This window comes from Gavialis gangeticus, unplaced genomic scaffold (genome assembly GCF_001723915.1).
Source record: "Gavialis gangeticus isolate Ggan-Ray unplaced genomic scaffold, GavGan_comp1, whole genome shotgun sequence".
Taxonomy (NCBI): Eukaryota; Metazoa; Chordata; order Crocodylia; family Gavialidae; genus Gavialis; species Gavialis gangeticus.
Window position 1 is genome coordinate 1,033,325 of NW_017728960.1, and position 9,999 is coordinate 1,043,323.

General features: G+C 56.8%; 1 long non-coding RNA gene across 1 annotated transcript; it reads left to right on the forward strand.

The window, feature by feature from the left end:
• Positions 1 to 749: 749 nt before the first annotated feature.
• On the forward strand, positions 750 to 3,356 carry LOC109297963. Its single transcript, XR_002097483.1, has 3 exons — positions 750 to 787; positions 1,070 to 1,297; positions 1,758 to 3,356. It is a non-coding gene; the product is annotated as an uncharacterized LOC109297963 (long non-coding RNA).
• Positions 3,357 to 9,999: the final 6,643 nt, after the last annotated feature.

A 9,999-nucleotide genomic window follows, 5' to 3' on the forward strand; every position in this document is an offset into this window, starting at 1 on the left:
CCCCTTTCCCCACCGTGCGCTCGCTCTGGTTTTTAACTCTCCTCTAGCACCAGCAAGTGGCCCTTAGAGAGGTGCTAAAGTTTTGGATCGCTTCCCCCCCAGGGCAGGTGAGATGGGGCAGGGGTCTCCCAGCAAGCTCCTGCCTGGCTGCTGGTTTAGCCTCCCTCCTGAGAGCTGCCCAGTGTCCGGGTGCTTTGCAGCTCTGGGTAGTCTCTCCTGCAGCCAGGCTGGCTCGAGGGCTGGGTTTGGAGTCTGATCCCCCTGGAGTAAATCCTCAGCCAGCCCCTCTGGGCCTGTAGGAGGAAGCTACAGAGAGAAAAGCTGCTGGAGCTGCTTCGTCAGGTCGGGCAGAACAGACCCAGTCCCATCTGTAACATGGAAGGGCCCCTTCGCAGCCAAGGCCTGCTCTTGGTAGAGAAAGGAGAGCCCTTCTCTGCCCCAGAGACCCTGCAGAAGGGCCCAGAGGGCCAGGGGTCTTCCCCACTCTGCAGAGCCAAGCACAGAAACTGGGGTCTCCCTCTTGCCTCCAAACCAAGTGAATCTCTAGCAGAGATGTTTTTTCCACTGGTGTCTGAGACTTCTAGTTATATTGGTGCCATTATGCAGCCACTGGCACCAGTGTGGCATGGATGGGCGTATGTGGGGTATACACAGCACTTGAGATTTGGGCCAGGAGATGCTAGAGAAGCTGGTTAAAAGGTTGCTCCCCCTCTCACTTCTCTGTGGCTTGTTTCTGTTGTAGCAGTCGTCTCACTGGCTTGGTTTTGATAAGACAGCCCTCTTCCAGGTAAGTGCATGGATGTAGTTCTGCCCGTGCAAGGTCGTGGGTGCCCTGGGGTAGGAAGGGACTGGCATTTGCATGGCCTGCCAGGGTCTGATGCTGCCTGTGAGCACCAACACCACTGCTTCTCGTGGGTGCAGTTTCTGCTACATCCATGCAACAGCCCAGTCTGGCCAGTTATGCGGCCTTTGCATGGGCACTAGACACCTGCCTTTTGAACACCTTGTTTTCTTTGCATGGCATTGCACTGACTTCCCTCTGGATGCGCCCTCAGCTCTTTCTAAGCAGGCAGCCACCACTGGCAAAGAGGACAGGTTTCCCCACCAGATCCCCTTTGTAAGCAGCCAGAACAATCTCATGCCAGGCTGGCCCCAGGAGAGCAGGATGCACCCACATATGTTGGATGCAGCAAGAGGAATCAACCCAGAGCCCTCTCCGGAGTCTACAGGCATCATCCCAGTGGTGTGGGGGCAGATCGGCCGAGCTCAGGCTGGGCCATTCAGGGGAGATGCAAAGGTAAGAGGTCCAGGGTCTTCTGTGTCCCACAAGCGCCCGCTGTACTGCAGCCTCACAGAGCAAAGGGCTGGGAGCCACAAACTTTTTGCCCTCCCCAAGCTGGGAGGAGAGGCATTTTCTGTGTCTGAACTAGCTCCTAGCTCCATGTCCTGATGGGAGCATGGAGCCAAGCAGCATGGACACAGGTGCTTTGCCGGCTCTGTGACATGGCCTGGATGTCCTCGTACTAGCATAGGTAGCTGGTTTGCACGGGAATGGGTAGATAGATGGGCCACGGGTGAAGAGGCATTTGGGAGGCAGAGGCTCCTCGCCCTTGCTAATCACTGGCTGAAGGAAGGCAGCACGTGGCTCCCGACTGTATAAAGGCCCCAAATGCTCTCTGGGCCCCGTCCTGTGAGATTTCTGCCCTTGGGTCTCTCAGGGTAAAAAACCATCGGCCTTAACCACCTTCTCTTTGCAGAGCAGAAGCCCAGACCCGTGCAGCTATAGGATGATCCCCATGGGTTTCCCCAGTCCTGACTCCTCACCTGGTGATGCACATGTGTATGGGGGTACCTGTTTTCTGCAGAATTTGCTCTCACGCTGCCTCATTAGCTGGCTCAAATGGAGACACCACAAGGGACCCCAGGGCTGAGCAGGGGACACAGCTGCTGGGGCTAGAGGGAGGCTGCTGGGTTTCATCAGGGACTAGCCCCTCTTTGCTCTGGGGCTGGGTAGTGAATGAGCTCTAGGCATGTCCCCAGCACCCTGCTCCGTGGGCCACATGATCCCATTGGCATTTGCAGCTCTCTGTGGCTGCAGGCGGCAGTGTCACCCACAGGGATGGTGCAGTGACACCGTGGAGAGGGGGAGCTTTGCTTCAGGTAGGACTCAGGCCCAGGCTGGGGGAGATGATGGGCTCTGGCTGCCTGAGAGAGGGCAGGAGCCAGAGCCGGCCAATGCCCTGGGCCTTGCTGGAAAGTAGGTGCCTTTCTTGTCCAATTGCCTGGGTCTCAACAGTGGGCATCTCTTTGGCCCAAAACTACTATTGAGGTTTTAATTACCAGGTGTGTCATTGTTTCCCTGCAAAACTGAGCTCAGGGCCTGTGCCTTGCTGGGAGCTGAGTGGAGCCCTGTAAGCCAGTGCCTGGCAGGGTGGAGGTGCACCTTCTAGGTTAACTGAATCAGAGACGTGTAAGCTTGACCCAGGTAGAGAGCTGGCGCAGGCAAAGGAAAAAGGAAGCATCGATGGTGGGGGTGCTGGGGCTCTCAAGCGTGAAGGCAAAGCAAAAGCTTCTCCAGTGCACGCCCCCCCTGCCCCCGCTCACCGCAATCGATGCCGCCTGGCAGGGAGTAGAGCCAGCATCCCCGCTATTAATTTAGAAACCTCCCTGGGGACGGGAAACTTTACCCGGCCCTCGTTAGTCTGCACAAACACCCCCTCCCTCCCCTTGCGCCGAAGACAGGGATGGCCGTCCCTGGCGAGACACCAGGTGATGGGGAGCGGCCACAGTAGGACAGCGCAGCCGGCTCCTGCCAGTGCATGGAGCTCACAGGGCTGCGGAGAGCATGGGGGCCTGGGGGCCTGCCACAGGTTCTTGCCATGACCATGGGCATGTCCCTTAGCCCCTGTACTAGAAAGGCCGCCTCCCAGGCACTGGTATGGCTCCCACCTGCATCCTATCCCTTTTTTCTGCTTTCCCAGGACAAGGCTAAGGCTGTGGTGTCCAAAACCGCTTGGACCAGGCACATTTCTAGACACCCTGCTCCCTCCTGGTTCTGGAGGGGTTCTAGAGTGGAAACCCAAGTCAGACTTGGCCTGGCCCCCCAACCCAGGGTGGCTCTGCCCCTGCCTCTCTCCCTCTGGGTTCCCAATCTCTCCCTCCATCCTGTCGTCCATCCATCCTGCAGGGCCGTTGCTCTGTCCTGGGTGTTATGGAGGGGCCTGTTGTATGCAGGGACAGTCCAAGGCCAGCCCATTTCATCCGACTCGAGCCTCTTGCTTCACCTGGTTTTATACCCGGTAATTAAAACCTCATCCAGCCCAGTTCCTGCCTATGCGGCCATTGTCCTCAGTTGGCCTTGGAGAGGCAGCCCGCTCTTGGGATACGGGGCTGGAGGACGATCATGGGCCTGATTTTCAGGAGCAGCACAAAGGAGACCTGGGACCAGGGCACCCACCAGGAGCTGTTGTAACTGCGGCAGCCAGGACCCTAGTGTAGACACCGCTCTGCCATAAACTGAGATGTTCTTCCAGAAACAGCAGCTCAGCTGTGTCCACATGGAGGTGGCCGCGCTGGTAGCATCTTGTGCTAGAGGCAAAGGTGTTGGGGTAGCAAGGATGTGAGGGGCATGGGCTGCAGTTGTCTGTGCGTGGAGAGCCCACGGTCCCGGGGGCAGGGTCCAGGTGGGACGCTGGAGTGCAGGGGTGAGAGGCCGGGGTGCCGAGGAGGAGCCGGCGGAGTGTCGGGGCGACGAGATGAGCCGGGGGCGGGTGTGGAGGGGGTGCAGAAATGTGAGTGAAATGGGTTTATTACTGGGAGTCTGTTTGCCACGATTGTTATCGATCCACAGCTGTCACCTCTCATTGCCGCTAATGGGACATGAAGAGGGCCCTGTAACTGGAGCGAGCCGCGCGCTTCGCCTGCCGCCCACAGCCGGGCCCGCGCCCTCCTCTCCTGGGCCATTGTCTCCTCCCTGCGCCCCGTGCCCTCGAACCGTCCGTCTCTCATCCTTCATCCCTGCCTCTTTCCTTCTTCCCCCTTTCCTCTCTGCTCTCCCTCTTTCTCCCTTTTCCCCCTCTTTCCGCTCCTCTCCTCTCTCTCTGGCCCCATTCCTCCACTCTGCTCCTGGGTGCTGATGGGGGTGGATGCTGGAGGAGGGGAGTTAGGAGCAGAACGAGCTTTCAATTTGGCAGGTGATGCCGTTAATAGTCCTCTGTCAGCTCCGCTTTCCCCGCACAACCCGCCTGATGGAGTGTGGCTGCGTTGCCGCCTCTCGTGCCTCCGTTTTCCTTCCCAGCCTGCTCTTATTATTATTTTAATTTGCCATTGCACCAACAGGGAGGGGCTGGGGGGGGATCTGGGGGGTGGAATTAACCCACGAGAAATGACATATCGATCTCCGCACGGCCCGGCGCACCGAGCTGCCTGCTTGCGTCCCCCCAGCCGCAGCTGGGCGGGGGGGGGAACCACGGCGTGTTAGTATGTACTGGCCGCCCTGGCCTTCCCCGGCACTGATTGCAATTAGAAGCTGGGTACGAAGTGTCCTCACTTCTCTCCTGCCTGGCCGCGATGCTTCCTGGCTGGCCGAGCTGGGATGGGAGCTGGGTTCGAAAGCCCCAGGCAGTCAGGCTGGAGGGTAAGGAGCAGGAGGTTCAGCAGGTTGGGAGCAAAGGGGTCTGGTGCGTCATAGATTCATAGATGTCAGGGTCGGAAGGGACCTCAGTAGGTCTTTGAGTCCAACCCCCTGCCCTGGGCAGGAAAGACCGCTGGGGTCAGATGACCCCAGATAAGTGCTTGTCCAGTCTCTTCTTCAAGACTCCCAGGGCAGGGGAGAGCACCACCTCCCTTGAAAGCCCAGTCCAGATTCTGGCAACCCTTACTGTGAAGAAGTTCTTCCTGATGTCCAACCTAAATCTGCTGTCTGTCAGTTTGTGGCCCTTGTTCCTAGTTACTCCAGGGGGTGCCCTAGTAAACAGAGCATCTCCTTTTCCCTGCCACCTGATGAATATATAGGCAACCACAAGATCCCCTCTCAGCCTTCTCTTGCGAAGACTGAAGAGATCCAGGTCCCTCAGTCTCTCCTTTAGGGCTTCGCCTGCAGGCCTCTGACCATATGAGTGGCCTCCTCTGAACTCGCTCACGATTCTCCGCATCCCTCTTGAAGTGCGGCGTCCAAAACTGGATGCAGTACTCCATCTGCGGCCTGACCACTGCCACATAGAGGGGAAGCATCACCTCCCTGGACCTGTTCATCATGCATCTGTTAATGCATGATAAAGTGCAGTTAGCCTTGTTGATCACTTCATCACATTGACGACTCACGTTCATCTTGGAGTCAACTATGACTCCAAGATCCCCTTCCGCTGCTGTGCTGCTGAGACGGTCATCCCCCAGCCTGTAAGTGTGTTGGTGGCTCTTTCTGCCCGGGTGCAGCACTTTGCACTTGTCTTTGTTGAACTGCATCCTATTTGGTTCTGCCCATTTTTCCAACCTACCTGGATCCATTCCCTACCCTCTGTTGTGTTAACTTTGCCCCATAATTTGGTATCATCTGCAAACTTGGACAGGGTGCTCTCCACGCCCTCCTCCAAGTCACTGATGAAGACATTGAATAGCACCGGTCTACAGACCGAGCCTTGGGGGACCCCACTGCCCACATCTTTCCAGGTTGATCTCAACCCATCCACCACCACTCTCTGGGTCCAATCCCTAAGCCAATTTGCCACCCACCAGACTGTGTAATCATCTGCATCACAGCCTGTCAGTTTATTTACAAGAACAGAATGCAATACCGTATTAAAGGCCTAATTAAAGTCTAGGTAGATGGCATCTACCTCAACTCCTGTGTTGTGTCAGCCTGGGGCCATGGTTGCAGGGGTCTGCAACCATCCGTGGTTGCAGGGGTCTGGAGCCAGGACCTATTTCCTTCTTTAAGGAGGGTGTAATCGACATCAAGGACAGGAAGGAGCTGGCGCCAGACAGCAGGACTCCTGGCTTCCATGCCCAGCTCTGGGGTGGGGTCTGGCCTGGTTTCTAGCCGCAGGCCCAGACGTGTTGTCCCACCACGCGCTGCTGACTGCAGGGCAAAGACCCAGGGCTGCGGCGCCGTAGGCTGAGAGCCATGTGAGAGCAAGATCAGGGCCGGCAAGGAGTGAGCTGGCAGCTTGTGTGGGGCTCACACAATAGGCGCCTTGCCCGTCAGCTGCAGGGAGGGTCCAGACTCCTGGGTTCCCTCCCAAACTTGAAGCCACTTGCTCCCCTGAATGCTCCTGAGATGCGGGAAGGGCGCCGAGGTCTGCGGCTGGGCGGCACGGGTCTAGATTGCTTGGTTGTATTAGTCACACCTTCCCCTCCATGAGCTGAGCCACCCCTTGGCCTCACCAGGGAGATTCGAGTCTGGGCAGATCCAGAATCAGACAGAGGATTAATTCCAGCATCAAGGCCACACGCACGCACGTACGGCAGCCAGCAGCATGGGCACGGCCCTGGGGTCCTGGATTGCAGAGGAGAGACTCCAAACTCTGCCTGGTGTGTGTGTGTGTCTGTCTCCGTGCTGGGCTTGCTCTGCACAGCTGAGTGTCCCCGTGCATAGGGAGCCTGCGAATGGGTCTAGCCCTGATGGCACTGGCGAAGCATCCCAGATAGCCCAGGGGAGGACAAACAAACCTGCCTGCAGGTTGGCAGAACTGGTTGGGGCAGTCCTGGCAAAGGGCTCTTGCCCGTGCTAGAGGCTTCTCTGCTGCTGGGGGAAAAAAATATTCCCCCACTGAGCTGTACCAGCAAAGCCAGATAAGACTAGGGTTATGACTGGGAGAGCAAGATGGCAGCACTTAGACTCCAACTAGCTGGAAACCATAGAAGCGGGGGGGGGGGGCTCTGCATGGGGTGCCAGGGGTCCTGGGTGCTTCTCCAGCAGCAGAAGCCCATGGTGCTGACACCCAAGCGTTGCTGGCTCCGGTTTGTCCGTGTCCGTCACACACTTGCTGTGTGTGCACAATGCTGGAGCCCACCAGAGATGTTGTGTAGCTGTGAAGGTGTGAGATGCACCTGCAACTGCATTGGGCAGCTCCATGAGGGTCCCCCATGTGCCGTGTCCATGGCTAGGCATCAATATTACATATAAACCAGTATAAGTAATCGGAAACTTGTTCAAATCTGCAACACAACAGAAATTCAGTACATATAAACCACTCTCAAAATGGCCAAAACCAGTTTAAGATAAACCTGGATGGATGCAGCAGACTTAGCTGATTTAGGTTAAATAGGTTTATTGAACTTTTGTCCTAGGTCCTTGAGTGCGGCGGTACATGCATGTAAGTCGGCAGTGTCTGGACCCAGAGCAATGCTGTGGGGGGGCTGCATGTCTGTCTGGGTCATGGTGGAGCCTGATCTTGAGGGCTAGAGTTGTCCTGGGCTCAGACCAATCCCAACAGGACCAAGTCCGGGGGTAAAGACCCAGCAGCCCAGCAGCATGGAGGACGGTGGAAGCCAGCAGGCTGGGAGAGGAGCCACCTTCCTCGCGTTGACCTCCAGGGTTGCTGGAAGGGGGAGCCGGGTGGCTGGCGGCTGGGGCTGACATGCGCCCACCGGCCTGTGTATCCCCACGCCTGGGGGCCTGCCAGCACGTCTCACCTCACCAACTCCCATGCGTTGAAAATTCAGGCTGCAGCCAAAATGTCTTGAGCGGTCCCCGCAACCTTCACTCAGCACCACACCGGCTGGAGCAGCTGGGAGCCCGATGGGGCTGGGACAGCTGAGCTTGCTCTCTATTTTTTTTTTTTAGTGGCTTGTCCAAATATTGACATTTCTTGGAAGGCTGGAAAAAGTGGGTGGTAACAGCAATGGAGAAAAATCCCTCGGTCTGTTCCCCAGTTTGTGAACTGGATCTAGTCTGTCTGTCGGTCTGGCTTGCTAGGCCAGGATCCCACCCCCAGCCAGGGCCGAGGCCCCAGAGGCAGGGTCAGACTCTAGTGGCTTTGCCATGCTGCAGGATCCCTTAGTGCTCTGGGAGCCCCTATTCCCCCCCGCCCAAGGTCTCAGGCCTGGCCCTCTGTCCACTTTGCACTGCCCGAGTCCATCGGCCTTTGCACGGAGCTGGGGTCATGTCCCCTGGCTTGGACAGGGAGCTGGCATGAAGCTGGGATGGCACAGATGCCCTCCTTCTTGGGGCAGGTGCCCTCCATGAGTCCCAGGCTCCCCCACCCCTCAGAGGCCTTTGCCCCCAGCTGCAGTCAAGCCACGCTCATGTGTCCCTGGTCATTCAGTGTGAATGTCTGGTTATAGGCTCTGCCTCACAGCCCCGGGGCAGTCCAGTCCACCCTCCGTGCTGACCTGGCCATGGACGTGACTTCTTGACTGCCCAGCTGGAGACTGATTAACTCTTTTGGTGCCAGCAGCCCTAGGCTGTACACGTCAGGAGCATTTGTCATGAGAGGTTGCAGTTGGTTCCCTCTTGACCCTTGCATGCATGTATACACACACATGTGGATGCACACACATGCAGATGTACAGCGCATATACAAACATGATCATACGCTGATATACATGCATGTACACACATGCTCATGTGCAGATGCACAAACACAGATGCACAAGCACATGAGCTGATGCTCATGTGTACACACATGCACACACATGCAGCTACACACATGCACATATACCCACACACATGCACATGCACGCTATTTCTCTGTCCAATCTTGTCCCAACTCGAGGCTGGCTCACCCCAGGAGCGAGTCTCGGATAACTCTTCCTGGAATGACAAGAATCCCGTGTGCGAAGGCTCCTATTGCAAGCAGGCGTCACCCGGGAACAACACGGGCACTTCATGTTCTCGCCCTCCCTGGCGCCTCCTCGGCTTTCCGGGGTAGCCAGGCCCTAGCGGGATCCCAGGGGTCTGCTGAGGGAGCAGGCGCTTTGCTCCAAGTCTGAAGTCCAAGGGCTTGGTCCTGAGCCTGGTAAGTTGTTGGTGAGCTCAAGCCAAGGGACTGGATCCAGCGGCGCCTTTAATTCAATCAGCCAAGTCTGATGCAATAGGAAGGGGATACAGGCTCAGGGCCAAGGGTGGGAAACAGGGTGGTGGTGTGCACGTATGTGTGGATTTCAGAGATCAAACCTAGACACGAGTGATCTTGGGCATGCCTCTTGCATTGCACATGGATACACGGTGCCCTTTTCTTGTGCCCATGCGTGCAACCTGCTTCTGCACGCCTTTGCATGCTGTGGCTCACTCAGACCCCCTCCCATGCACTTCGCTGGTCATTTGGGCAGCTCTCCCCTGCCCCCCTAATGCGCACACACACATTTCCACATCATCTTCACACACCCAGATCTCTGAAACACACACACACATATCTCTGACACACTCATGCCCGCACACACTCAGATCTCTGAAACATACACACACACACGCTCAGGTCTGAAATGCACGTGCACTCACTCAGATCTCTGAAACATGCACACATACATACTCAGATCTCTGAAACACACACACACGTACTCAGATCTCTGGAACACACAGACACATGCATGCACTCAGATCTCTGAGCCTCTGAAGCACATGCATGTATGCAGGCACATCCACACATGCACCCCGATCTCTGAACCTCACGCGCGCACACACACATCTCTGAAGCATGCACACATGCTTGCACACACACACATCTCTGAATCTTTGCAACATGCACACATACCCAGATCTCTGACACATGTGCACACACCCCTTTCCCGTCCCTTGGCCCTGTGCCATTATCCCCTTCCCATCACATTAGCCTTGGTTGACTGAACCACAAAACGACTCCCGAAGTTCGCTCCCCTCCACTTCAGTCCCCATCTCAATCAACTCCCAGGTCTGCAGGTGAGAGGTCACGAACACAGGAGGGGTCCTCAATGTTCCTGGCTGAACCAGCCCCACATCTGGCGTCGGTGTAGAGACTGCATCTGTTGCTCGCTCTCCTCCGCAGCAGAAGGGAAAGGAGCAGCAGATCAGATGAGGCACCC